Source organism: Rhinopithecus roxellana, chromosome 13 (genome assembly GCF_007565055.1).
Source record: "Rhinopithecus roxellana isolate Shanxi Qingling chromosome 13, ASM756505v1, whole genome shotgun sequence".
Taxonomy (NCBI): domain Eukaryota; kingdom Metazoa; phylum Chordata; class Mammalia; order Primates; family Cercopithecidae; genus Rhinopithecus; species Rhinopithecus roxellana.
The window spans coordinates 65,729,417-65,743,155 of NC_044561.1; positions in this window are offsets into that span (position 1 = coordinate 65,729,417).

Sequence of the window (13,739 nt, forward strand, 5' to 3'; positions counted from 1 at the left end):
CCTGACTTCAAAGTATACTACAGCATTATATTTAAAAAAACAGCATGGTACTGGCATAGGAACAGTCCTAGAGACAAATGGAGCAAAAAGTGAACCCAGAGTACATGCATACATCTACAGTGAACTCATTTTCAACCATGGTTCTAAGAATGTACACTGGGAAACAATTATTTCAATAAATGGTGTTGGGAAAATTGGATATCTATAAGGAGAAGAATGAAACTTGACCCTTATCTCTCCCTATATACAAATGTTAAATAAAAATGGATTAAAGACTTAAATCTAAAACCTCAAGCTCTGAAACTAATAAAGAATGGATAAACTCTCCAGGATATTGATCCAGGTGAGGATTTTTTGAGTAATACCCCGAAAGTACAGACAACCCAAAGCAAAAATGGACAAATTGGATTACATCAAGTTAAAAGGGTTGTATACAGCAATGAAAAGAACAAAGTGAGGAGACAACCCACAGAATGGGAGAAATTTCCAAACTTCCCATCTGACTAGGGACTCATAACCAGAATATATAAGGAACTCAAACAAGTCTCTGGGAAAAAATATCTAATAATCCAATGAAAAAAATGAGTAAAAGATCTGAATAGAGATTTCTCAAAAAAAACGTATACAAATGGCAAACAGGTATATAAATAGGTGCTCAACATCACTGATCATCAGATAAATGCAAATAAAAACTACAATAAAATATCATCTTACCCCAATTGAAATGGCTTTTATCCTAATGACAGGCAATAAGGAATTCTTGTGAGGTTGTAGATGAAAGGGTACCCTTGTACATTGTTTATAGAAACCTAAATTAGTATGACACCTATGGAGAACAGTATGGAGATTCCTCAAAATTTAAAAATAACGCTATCATATGATCCAAAAATCTCACCTCTAAATATAGTGCCAAAAAAAAAAAGGAAATCAGTGTATCAAAGAGATATCTGCATGCCCATATTTATTGCAGCACTCCACAATAGCCAAGATTTGGAAGCAACTGAAGTGATATGGCTTGGCTCTGTCCTCACCCAAATCTCATCTTGAATTGTAGCTCCCATGATTCCCAGGTGTCATGAGAGGGACCTTGTTGGAGGGGATTGAATCATGGGGCAGGTCTTTCCAATACTGTTCTCATGATAGTGAGTGTCTTGTGAGATCTGATGGCTTTATAAAGGGAGTTGCCCTGCATCTCTCTTGCCTGCCGCCATGTAAGATGTCACTTTGCTCCTCATCTGCCATCAGCCATGATTTTGAGGCCTCACCAGCCTTGTGGAACTGTGAGCCAATTAAATCTCTTTCCTTTATAAATTACCCAGACTTGGGTATGTCTTTATTAGCAGCATGAGAACAGACTAACACACTAAGTGTCCAACAACAGACTAATGGATAAAGAAATTATGGTACATATATACAGTGGAGTACTATTCAGTCATTAAAAAAAATAAGATCCTGTCTTTTACAACAACATGGATGGAACCTGGGAATATTATTTTATGTGAAATCATCCAGGAACAGAATTACAACTTCCCATGTTCTCACTGTGGGAGTTAAAAATTTGCACAGTTGGACCAGGCGTGGTGGCTCACGTCTGTAATCCCAGCACTTTGGGAGGCCGAGGCAGGTGGATCACGAGGTCAGGAGATCAAGACCATTCTGGCTAACAGGGAGAAACCCTGTCTCAACTAAAAAAAAGTACAAAAAAATTAGCTGGGCGTGGTGGTGGGCGCCTGTAGTCCCAGCTACTTGGGAGACTGAGGCAGGAGAATGGCGTGAACCTGCGGAGCTTTCAATGAGCCGAGATTGTGACACTGCACTCTAGCCTGTGCTACAGAGTGAGACTCTGCCTTAGAAACAAACAAACAAAAAAATTTCACAGTTGAACTTGTAGTGATAGAGAGTACAATGATAGGCTGGGAAGGGTAACAGTGGTGAGAGGGAAAAGTGGGGATACATAATGTGTACAAAATATATAGGATAAAAAAGATCTAGTATTTGATAGCACAACAGAGTACAGCCAACAATAATTTATTGTGCATTTAAAAATAACTATAAAACATATGTTTGTAACACAAAGAAATAATAAATGCTTGAGGTGATGAATATTTCATTTATTGTGTTGTGATTATGACCTATTGTATGCCTGTATCAAAATATTTCATGTTACTTATAAATGTATAGACCTAATATGTACCCATGAAAATTAAAAATACATATAATAGAATTTTGTGTTGATTATTCAAATGTATATATTTTATGCTGTCAATAACAGGGAATAAAATAATCCAATTGTATAATGTCTCTTACTGTAACTCACTTGGAGTAATTGTTGGAAATATAGATTCCTGTGAAGATTTTGATGTCAGTTTCAAGTTTTTCCAGGAATCTGCTTTTTAAAGGGACCACAGGCAATGCTATTACACACAATTAGGAAAACATGTTTGAATCATTTATTAACAGTAATCCTTTTTACATAGCTAATACACTGGATAATATTCATTGAAAAGAGTGAATGATATCACTTATGCTAAACATGAGCTATATGATCCTTAAATATGTTCATTAACAAAAATTCAAATAAAAAATAATTCTAATGCAATGTAGTCAATTGTAATATAAATATGCTATACTTAAAGAATTTCACTATACATCAATGACACAGTGATTACAGAACAGAGGAATCAAATTTTACTCTTGAAAGTTTTTTGTGTTTGTTTGTTTGTTTTTCCAAGTGCCCAGACTCTGAGAGGATGAAGAGGAATGCACCATATCTAGGAATTTGCATCAATGAAGGCAAGGATAGGAAGATGTAATTTATCCTTGGAAGGTATCACCTGGGTCTCACTGAAACAGTTTTCATGTAATCAAGAATATTGACAAGAAAAGAGGATTGTAGGGCACATTATTAGATTAAATATGCATGGATTGTTTACTACATGCAAAGTACAAGAAATTAAAAAGAACAAACAAGTACTTGGCAGCCCTTTGGCACAGTGGATGGGGTACTGGACTTTCATCTGAGCCTGGTGTGGTCATTGTAAAAGGAGAAAAGAAATAAATTTTAAAGACCTCTCAAGCAGTTTACAATTCTGTTGTGGTGTCAAACTACAGTGTTTTATGTTACAAGAAAATACAGCAAAGTGCCCCATGTAAGAACATAAAGAAGCACATCCTACAGTCTAAAGAAGGCAACACAGTGAGGGAGGGATTAAGAAAGGTTTTCCTATGAAGCTACATGTAAGTTGGAAGCTGAGGCAAGGTGACAATCCAAAATATTGTTTGTGTATGAGAGAGAGAGAGTGTGTGTGTGTATTTGTGTGCAGTAATCTCCCCTTATCCACAAAAGATGCATTTCTAGATGCTCAATAGTTGCCAGAAATCGTTGCTGTACTGAACCTTACAAACACTTATGATTTTTCTATACTTACATAACTATGATAAAGTTTAATTTGTAAGTCAGGCACAGTAAGAGATTAACAACAATAAATAATAAAATAGGACAGTTATAACAATATACTCCTCATAATTTCACAAATAGAAGATTCATTCTTATCATAGATCTTAGCAATCTGAGCATGCAAACTTTTTTTCTTACTAAGGTGAGAACTTTCACCTTTTCATTTGACAGGAGCACTTTATGGCTTCCCTTTGGCAAATCCAAAATGCCAGCATCACTCCTCTTATACTTTGGGTCATTATTAAGAACAACAAAAATGACTTGAATACAAGCACTGTAATACCATAACAATTGATCTACTAATTGAGACAGCTAGTAAGTGATGACAGGTGGGTAGCACAGACAGTATGGATCAGCAGGACAGAGTAGCGATTCACATCCCAGGTGGAACAGAGCAAGATGGTATGACATTTCATTATGCTACTCAGAAACATGGTAATTTACATGTTGTGAATTATCTATTTATAGAAATTTCCATTTAATATTTTGATACTGCTGTTTACCACAAATAACTGAAATTGTGGATGTAAAATTGTAGATAGAAGGGGAACTATTGTACATGCACATACATTTGTCAATACTTAATTGGGTTAAGATTTCTTTTTCTTTTATTTACTAGGGTCACTCTATGTGTTGCCTTCAGATGTTTTAAACAATTTTATTGAGCTGTAATTTACATTTAATAACTACACAAATTAAAGTATATAAATTTGACGAAATTTTGACACAAATACACCCATGCAGTCATCACTACAGTCAAGAATATGAGTAAATCCATCACTTCCAAAAGTTTTCGTGTACTCTTTTGTAATTATTTCCTTTCACCTGTTTTCATCGCCCCACCACATTTACAATTTGGTGATGGTCTTACATCACTAGACATTAGTTTGCAGTCTCTAGAACCTTATATAAATGGAATCATAAAGTATAGACCCTTTTTTATCAGGCCTGGGTCAAGGTTTCTAGGTAAAGTAAGCTCAACCCAATTGAGTACTCACAGAATTGAGATGATAATAGTCTTTGAATTTCAAAAACTGTCAATCTAACTGAAATATAAAAGAGTGAAATACAGGAGTCAAGTTGAGAAAGCAAAAGTTTAACAAAAAATGAACCAAATAAAGCAGTAAGAAGAGTGTTGAGGTAATTCAAAATATTTGTTCAACAATTATTTGTTGGAATTAAAAACGCTTCCAATCTATTTTTCTAGGTACCAAAAATATAGACCAGATAGTTGCTCTGTGTCTGTTAGAGGGAAAATGCTGAAACGAAAATATAAACAAATAAATAAGTAAAATAAGACAAGTAAAGATAGAAACAAGTGTTATAAATGGAATATACAGTGCCTAGAGTGATATGATAGTCACAGAAGAAACTTTTCACTGAAAGTAGATGATTACTAGGAGAGGCCAGCTGTGGCAAGATCTGGAAGAAGTGTTCAACCAGCAGCTGGGGAAAAGAGTTTTAGGTAAAGAAATATCAGGGTTTCCAAGGAACAACAAGTGTCAGTATGAGGTGAGCATAATGTAAGTAAAAAGGAGAGTGCAAGTGAGTTTAGAAAGTTAGGCACAATGATTAACAATAAAGAAAACATTATAAATGACCATAAATACATATATTAGTAATGTAGAAAGAATGCATCAGTTAGACTTAGCAGTTAATTTGGCATGGTGAAAAAATCAGATATTTATATAATTAGTATGTCTTTTGCTTGATAAATAGTGTTTTAATTCCCTGATATAGAGTTTGTGTGCATGTGTGCACAGGGGCAGGATTTATAGCAAGAGAGTGATGAAATGCCTGAAATACATTTTTAAAGCATTAAAAATGGCAAAATATATTTCTGTTTACTCACTTATTTACCATTTTCAGCCCTCTTTACTCTTTGGTGAAGACCTAAATATCCTTCCAGTGTAATTCTCCTTTTGTCTGAAGAAATTCCTTTAAAATAATTCTCATAGCACAATTCTGAACATAATACATTTTTATGGATTGAATTGTGCCCACTGAAAATTAAATGCTGAAGTACTAACCTCCAACGGGATGGTATTGGAAGCTGAGGCCTTTGGGATGTATACACAGGCCTACCTCATTTTATCATGCTCTGCTTTATTGCACTTCACAGACTTTGCGTCTTTTACAAATTGAAGGTTTGTGGCAATCCTGCATTAAGCATGTCTATTGCTGCCATTTTTCCAATAGCATGTGCACTTACATTATGTCTCTGTGCCAATTTTGGTAATTTCACTACTTTTTTAAACTTTTAAATTATTATTATATCTATTATGGTAGTCTCTGATAAGTGAATTTTGATGTTACCATTTTGTTTTGGGTTGCTACAAACTGCTCCCTTATAAGATGATGATTCTAATACCTAAATGTTATGTGTATTTTGATTGTACAACCAATCAACAGCTCACCATATCTCTTTCTCTCCTGGGTCTTCCTATCTCTTGAGACATAAAAATATTGAAATCAGGACAAATAATAACTCTACAATGACTTTGAAGGATTCAGTTAAAAGAAAGAGTTGCACAGCTCTCACTTTAAAATCAAAATCTCCATCAGTGATTAGGCTTGGTGAAGAAGGCATGCCCCAAGCCAAGGCAGGTCAATGGCTAGACCTGGCCAACATGGTGAAATCCTGTCTCTACTAAAAATACAAAAATTAGCTGGGCATGGTGGCACGTGTCTGTAGTCCCAGCTACTCTGTAAGCTGAGGCAGGAGAACCGCTTGAACCCTGGAAGAGGAGGGTGCAGTGAGCCGAGATTGTGCCACTGCACTCCAGCCTGGCTACAGAGTGAGACTCCGTCTCGAATAAATAAATAAATGAATAAATAAATAAATAAAATAAAAATTTTTTAAAAAATTATAAGTGTTCCTTATTTGAACGCATGGATAAGAGAGTGATAAGCCTTTTACGCTGGATCAAAGACAAAATCATCCACAACATTCTTGTAAACCAAATCCTCATCTAGAGCAAGGGCCTAACTCTCTTTAATTCTATAAAGGCTAACAGACATAAGAACATCACGGAAGAAAAACTTGAAGGTGGCAGAGTTTACTTCATGAGGTTTAAGGAAAGAAGCCATCTCTATAATATAAAAGTGCAACGTGAAGCAACAAATGCTGATGTGAAAGCTGCAACAAATTATTCAGAAGAATCAGCTAAGATAATTGGTTAACAGGTCTACACTAAAGAATAAAATCTCAAATTAGGTGAAATAACCTTCTATTGGAAGAAGATGCCATCTAGGACTTTCATCCCTAGAAAAGTGAAGTCGATGCCTAGCTTCAAAGCTTCAAAGGACAGACTGACCCTTCTTTAGGGATTAACTCAACTGCTGACATCAAGTTGAAATCAATGCTCATTGGCCATTTTGAAAATTTAAGTCCCTTAAGAATTATGCTAAATCTACTCTGCTTGTGCTCTCTAAATGGAACTGAAAAGCCTGCATGACAGTACATCTGTTTACAGCATGATTTACTGAATGTTTTCAGTCTATCATTGAGAACTACTGCTCAGAAAATAAGATTCATTTCAAAGTATTACTCCTAATTAAAAATGCACCTAGTCACCCAAGAGTTCTGACGTAGGTGTACAAAAAGATCAATATTGTTTTTATGCCTGCAAACTCAGTATCAATTCTGCAGTCCATGGAGCAAGGAGTAATTTCAACTTTCAAGTCTTATTATTTAGAAATACATTTTATAAGGCTATAGCTGCCATAGATAGTAATTCCTCTGATGGACATCGAAAAGGTAAATTGAAACCTTCTGGAAAAAATTCACCATCTAGATGCCATTAAGAACGTTTGTGATTCATAGAAGAAGGTCAAAATATCAACATTGAAAGGAATTTGGCAGGATTTTAACTCTCATGGATGACTTGGAGTGGTTTAAGACATCAGTGGGGAACTGCAGATATGACAGAAATAGCAAGAGAACTAGAATTCAAAGAGGAGCCTGAAAATGTAATTGAATTGCTGCAATCTCATGAATAAAATGTAAATGGATAAGGAGTTGCTCCTTATGGATGAACAAAGAAAGGGGTTTCTGCATATGGAAACCACTCCTGATGAAGATGCTGAAAACATTGTTAACATGACCACAAAAGATTATATCACAGAAATAGTTGTTCAAACAGTGACAAAATTTTAGAGGATTGAATCTAATTTTGAAAAAGTTCTGTAATCCAATTTTGAAAAAGTTCTGTAATCCAATTTTCAAAAAAGTTTGGTAAAATGCTATCACATGGCATGCTTCAGAGGAAGAGTCAGTCGATACAATAAACTTCATTGTTGTCTTATTTTAGAAATTTTTGATAGTCATCCAGACCTCAGCAATCACCACCCTGATCAGTCTGCAGCCATTAGCATGGAGGCAAGACTCTCCACCAGCAGAAAGGTTAGAACTACTAAAGCCTCAGATGTTTGTTACCCTTTATTAGCAATAAAGTATTTTTAATTGAAGTATATATGTTGCTTTTTTGACATAATTCTATTACATATAATAGACTACAATATTATGTAAACATTACTTTCATATGTATTGATTAACCAAAAATTTATGTTACTAGTGTTATTGTGATATTTGCTGTATTGCAGTGATTGGAAGCTGAACTCATAATATCTCCAAGGTATGTCTGTAATTAGGTTTAGACGACTTCATGGAGGAAGGGTTCTCATCATGGTATTAGTGCCCCTATAGAAACAAAGCAGAGTTTTCTTTCTTTATCTGACACTTGAAGATACAATGAGAAGGAAGCAGTCTGTTAGCTAGGTAAATAATTCTCACCAAGAACCAATATGCCTAGCACCTTAATCTTGGACTTCTCACCCTCCACAACTGTAATGCCTCTTGTTTAAGCAAAAGAAAAAAAAAAGTACATGTTTCAGTAATGTTTAGTCTCTTCCTTCTTATTTCTCTTCCTGAGTCTCTAATTCCTCTTATTTTAGACTGCTTGATAATGTCTCACAGATCACTGATTTCTGGTTCTGTGTATTTTCTCTCTGTCCTTAATTTTGAATAACTTTTATTATTATATGCTCAAGGTCAGCAGTCTTTATCTGTAGCATGTTATCTACTACTTCTTGTATCTAGTGTCATTTCCATTCCGGATGCTGTAGCTGTTTTTAAATTTTAATGTAGTTTTATTTTAAATTCTGGGATACATGTGCAGGATATGCAGATTTGTTACATAGGTAAATGTGTGCTATGGTGTTTTCCTGCACCCATCAATACATCACCTAGGCATTAAGCCCTGCGTGCATTAGCCATTTATCCTGATGCTCTCCCTTCCCCAACTCCACCCTCCGCCAGGCCCCAGCATGTGTTGTTTTCCTGCCTGTGTCACTGTGTTCTCATTGTTCAGTTCCCACTTATAAGTTAAAACATGTGGTGTTTGGTTTTCTGTTCCTGCATCAGTTTGCTGAAGAGAATAGCTTCCAGCTCCATCCCTGTTCATGAAAAACACATAATCTTATTCCTTTTTAAGGCTGCATAGTATTTCATGGTGTATAAGTACCACATTTTCTTTATCCAATCTATCATCAATGGGGCATTTGGGTTGATTCCATGTCTTTGCTATTGTAAATAGCACTGCAATGAACATGCAGGTGCATGTACCTTTATAATAGAATGATTTATATTCCTTTGGATAATCCCATTACTCAGTAATACTACTGCTGGATCAAATGGGTGTTTCTGGTTCTAGGTCTTTGAGGACTCACCATACTGCCTTCCACAGTGGTTGAACTAATTTACATTCCCACCAATAGTATAAAAGCATTCTATTTTTCCACAGCCTCACCAACATCTGTTGCTTTTTGACGTTCTAATATTCACCATTCTGACTTGTGTGAGATGGTATCTCATTGTGCTTTTGATTTGCATTTCTCTAATGATCAGTGATGGTCACTTATTTTTCATGTTTGATGGCCACATAAATGTCTTATTTTGAGAAATGTCTGTCCACATCCTTTACTCACTTTTTAATGGGGTTGTTTGTTTCTTTCTTGTAAATTTGTTTAAGTAAATTTGTTTAAGTTGTGGATTCTGGATATTAGACCTTTTTCAGATTGATAGGTTGCAAAAATTTTCTCCCATTCTGTAGGTGATTTGTTCACTCTGATGATAATTTCTTTTGCTGTGCAGAAACTCTAGTTTAATTAAGCTCTTCAGTTTAATGTGCTATATTTTTACCTTAATGTTTGTCAATTTTGCTTTTGTTGCAATTGCTTTCGACATTTTTGTCATAAAATCTTTTCCCATGCCAATGTTCTGAACCAAAACACAGCCTGTATAGACAAGACAATTCTAAGCAAAAAGAACAAAGCTGGAGTCATGATGCTGTCTGAATTCAAACTATACTACAAGGTTACAATAACCAAAACAGCATAGTACTGGTACAAAAATAGATACATAGACTAATTGAATGGAATAAAGAACTCAGGAGTAAGACCACACATCTACAACCTTTCTCAACAAACCTGAGAAAAACAAGCAATGGGGAAAAGATTCCCTATTTAATAAATGGTGCTGGAAAAACTGGCTAGCTATATGCTGAAAATTGGAGCTGGACCCTTTCTTTATACCTCATATAAAAATTAACTAAAGATGGATTAAAGACTTCAATGCAAAACCCAAAACTGTAGTTACAATTATGAGGCATTTTCTTTGAGGTTTTTTTTTTTTTTTTTTTTTTTTGAGATGGAGTCTCACTCTGTCGCCCAGGCTGGAGTGCTGTGGTGTGATCTCAGCTCCCTGCAACCCTGCGACCTTCGCCTCGCGGGCTCAAGCAATTCTCCTGCCTCAGTCTCCTGAATAGCTGAGATTACAGGTTTGTACCACCACACCTGGCTAATTTTTGTATTTTTAGTAGAGATGGAGTTTCACCATGTTGGTCAGGCTGATCTTGAACTCCTGACCTTGTGATCCGCCTGCCTCAGCCTCCCAAAGTGCTGGGATTACAGGCGTAATTCACTGCACCCAGTCTCCTTTTCTTTTCTTCACATGTTCATATGTACCCTACCTTCTGGAACATAAGAAGAATCACATTTTTATAATGGTTATTTTAAAGTAATTTCCTGTTAGCTCCATCATTTTTGTCATGTGTAATGTGCTGTATTTTTTACCTGTATGTTTGTCAGAATTTTCTGTTGTTTGCATAATTGGCAATTTTGGATTGGGTGCCAAATTTGTTGTATTATTTTAAGTAATGGTGTTTTGTGTTTTCTGGTTTTTTTAAGGACATGTAATTATTTGGAATAAATAGGGTCATTTCAAGGCTTACTGCTTTATAAAATTAATAAACATTATATAGAGAGAAGTTTTAGGCTTACAACTTTTATTACAGACACTATAATACAGATTAATCCAAGAACATTTTTCTTATTAACTTCTGCACAGAATCCTAGAGAGCAAAAATCCAATATACAGGGGACAATTGAGAAGAAAATATCTCACTACTAAAAATCAATTTGACCTTGAAAAAAACCTGAAGGCTATCTCTTTAAAACTTAAACGTTAACAATAAAATTGTTTTTAAATGAAAATAAGATAGCATTAACACAAAGTTTTTCTATGAATTGCCAGAATTCTCACTGTTATCCTCTCTTAATACTTATTTTAGACCTGTTGAAGATGGTTATTGTACTCTATTGTAAGATAATAAAACAATCAGTAATGACATATGTAAAGGATATCTTCCATTTTTTTCTTTCTCGACTTTACAATATATTATTAATCAGTAAAAGTTCTCTGCAAAATAAATTATGTTTTCACTTTAAGAACACATTTTCAGAAAAAAAAGCAAACACGTCTTGTGTTAAATGATTAGATAAGATTTTTATATTTTTATTTTAGTCATATTTAAACATAGTATGAAAACAATTTTACACTGCTATTCGTATATCTGTCATGCATGAAAAACAATACCTGCACTTTTCTAACACAGCATGCATTATTTTTTATTCTACTAAGTTAACATCTGTTTCATGTATATGCACACATATATATCCATAATACATTCCTAGTAATTGTACATATTTAGTACATGTAATATTTTGACACATGCATACTATGGGTAATGATCAAATTGGGGTATTTGGAATATCCATCACCTCACACATTTATGTCCTAATTTTAGTAACATTTTCAGATCTTCCCTTCTAGCTATTTTGAAATATACAATAAATTATTAACTATATTCATGCTACTGTGCTATCACATACTAGAACTTATGCTTTCTATTTATCTGTAAATTTTATCTTTTAACTAACTTCTCTTTATCTCTCCCTTCCTCTTACCCTTTCCAACCTCTGGCATCCAGTAGTCTTTTCTGTGTCTCCATGAGATCACCTTTTTTAGCTCCCACATATGAATGAGAACATGCAATATAAAAGTGAAAACTGCAACTCACTAAATTGCCTTTATAACTCACTAACAGTTTATGACCTACATTATGAAAAACATTATTCCATGCAGCCTTCTAAAACTGAATATACTAATGCAAAGCAACGTTGACTCACAATCATTGGTAAATGACTGTGGTAATTGCTAAATATTACATATCATTCACTAAACGCCAGACACATTTTTAAGCACTCTTCATATATATCTTCTTATAATAAATCTTATAAGCCTGTAGAGCTAGGCTTCAGACTCTCAGATTTTAGTAGTGTTTCATAAAGAAAGTACTTTAACATTATGGATCAAGTAGACCCAGAACCTTTGTTTTAAATTGACAGAAAAAATTGTATATATTTATTGTATACAACATGATGTTTGGAATGGTTATATCCAGCTAATTAAAAAATGCATTACCCAATATATTTTTTATTTGTTGTGGTGAGAATACTTAACATCCACTTCCTTTGCATTATTCAAAAATACAATTCACCATAGCATACAATTGATATATTGGATGTATTCCTCTTTAACTGTAGCTATATATTTGACCAATATTTCCCCATCCTTCCTCTCCTCTTTCCCAGCTTCTGGTAACCACCTATTTTCTACTTATGTGCATCTCTGAGTTTTTAAATAGTACATTTTCATATTCAGGGCCATTCTCTTATTGCTACTTTTCAGAAATGCTTACTGATTTTTTTCCATTTTTTTTTCAAAATGTTATATATAGCTGACATAGAAAAGCATATATTTCAAAAGAGAGGAGAAACAAAAGATATTTATTAGTATGTCTGGATTTTAGTTTTAATATCAAGCACAGACTGTTATAATTGAGAACTTACAGTTCTTCAGGGAGTGATTGTATTTTATTTAGAACATGGGTGAACATAAAAATTACAGTTTTATAAGGTAATAACTTGCATAAATGGTTTAAAGAAGGCATGGAAGACTGATTTCATGGGCATTTACCTGGCAACCAGATGTCATGTATGTGTATCTAAAATGCCTAAAATTGTGGTCACATTGAATTATGTGAGCAGTCTTTCATCAGACAAATAGACATAATTAAAAGATTAAATAAAGTTGTGTTTCCAGAATCGGCACTGCAATTACTTTTTTTTTTTTTTTTTTTTTTTGCTTAAACAATAAACTATTATTTTTCCAAATAGAATGGGGAAATGTCTTTGTAGTTTGTTATTAATTTCAAAATACAAGTAAGTACATAATATATTCATATATATTTTCACTTAGCTTGTTTGGATATCCTAGGGCTGTCATTGAAAGACAGGCATTTCTCCATCATCCCACTACATATTTCCAGGCACCTGAGGACCACCTTTGTCATCTTATCTTGATGCTTTAAGAGATATTTACTCATATTACTCCCAAGAGTATCTGGAAGACCCTCTAGATAATCTCTTTCAGTAGTACCATTCTGGAGATGGGTGAGTGGTGAAAAGAAGTTCCAGATCATCAAGCAAGAAAATAACTTCCAGAAGATAATAGGCATCTTGCATTTCAAACATTTTGAATACCATCTCTGAATATAACTAGATCTTTTGTCTCTTTCTGTTCCTAGCTTCTCACCTTGCTCCTTGCCAGCGTTTCCATAAGATTATACTGAAGCATTCTCCAGCAAAGGAATATAAAATTATGTTCATATTCTGTTTTAAACTTACAGATATCATCTCACTTGATCTTAAAAATAGTCCTGTGCCTGAAGTGTTATTATCTGCATTTTATAAAGGCAGTGTGAAGAATTCTTTGATTGATGCTCCAATTTGTTTGTTGTACTATTTATTTTTCTGTAGCACTGAGAAACTTTGGGTGGACTAGCTTTCCTGAAAAACAGTGTCGTCTGCAAACACAGCT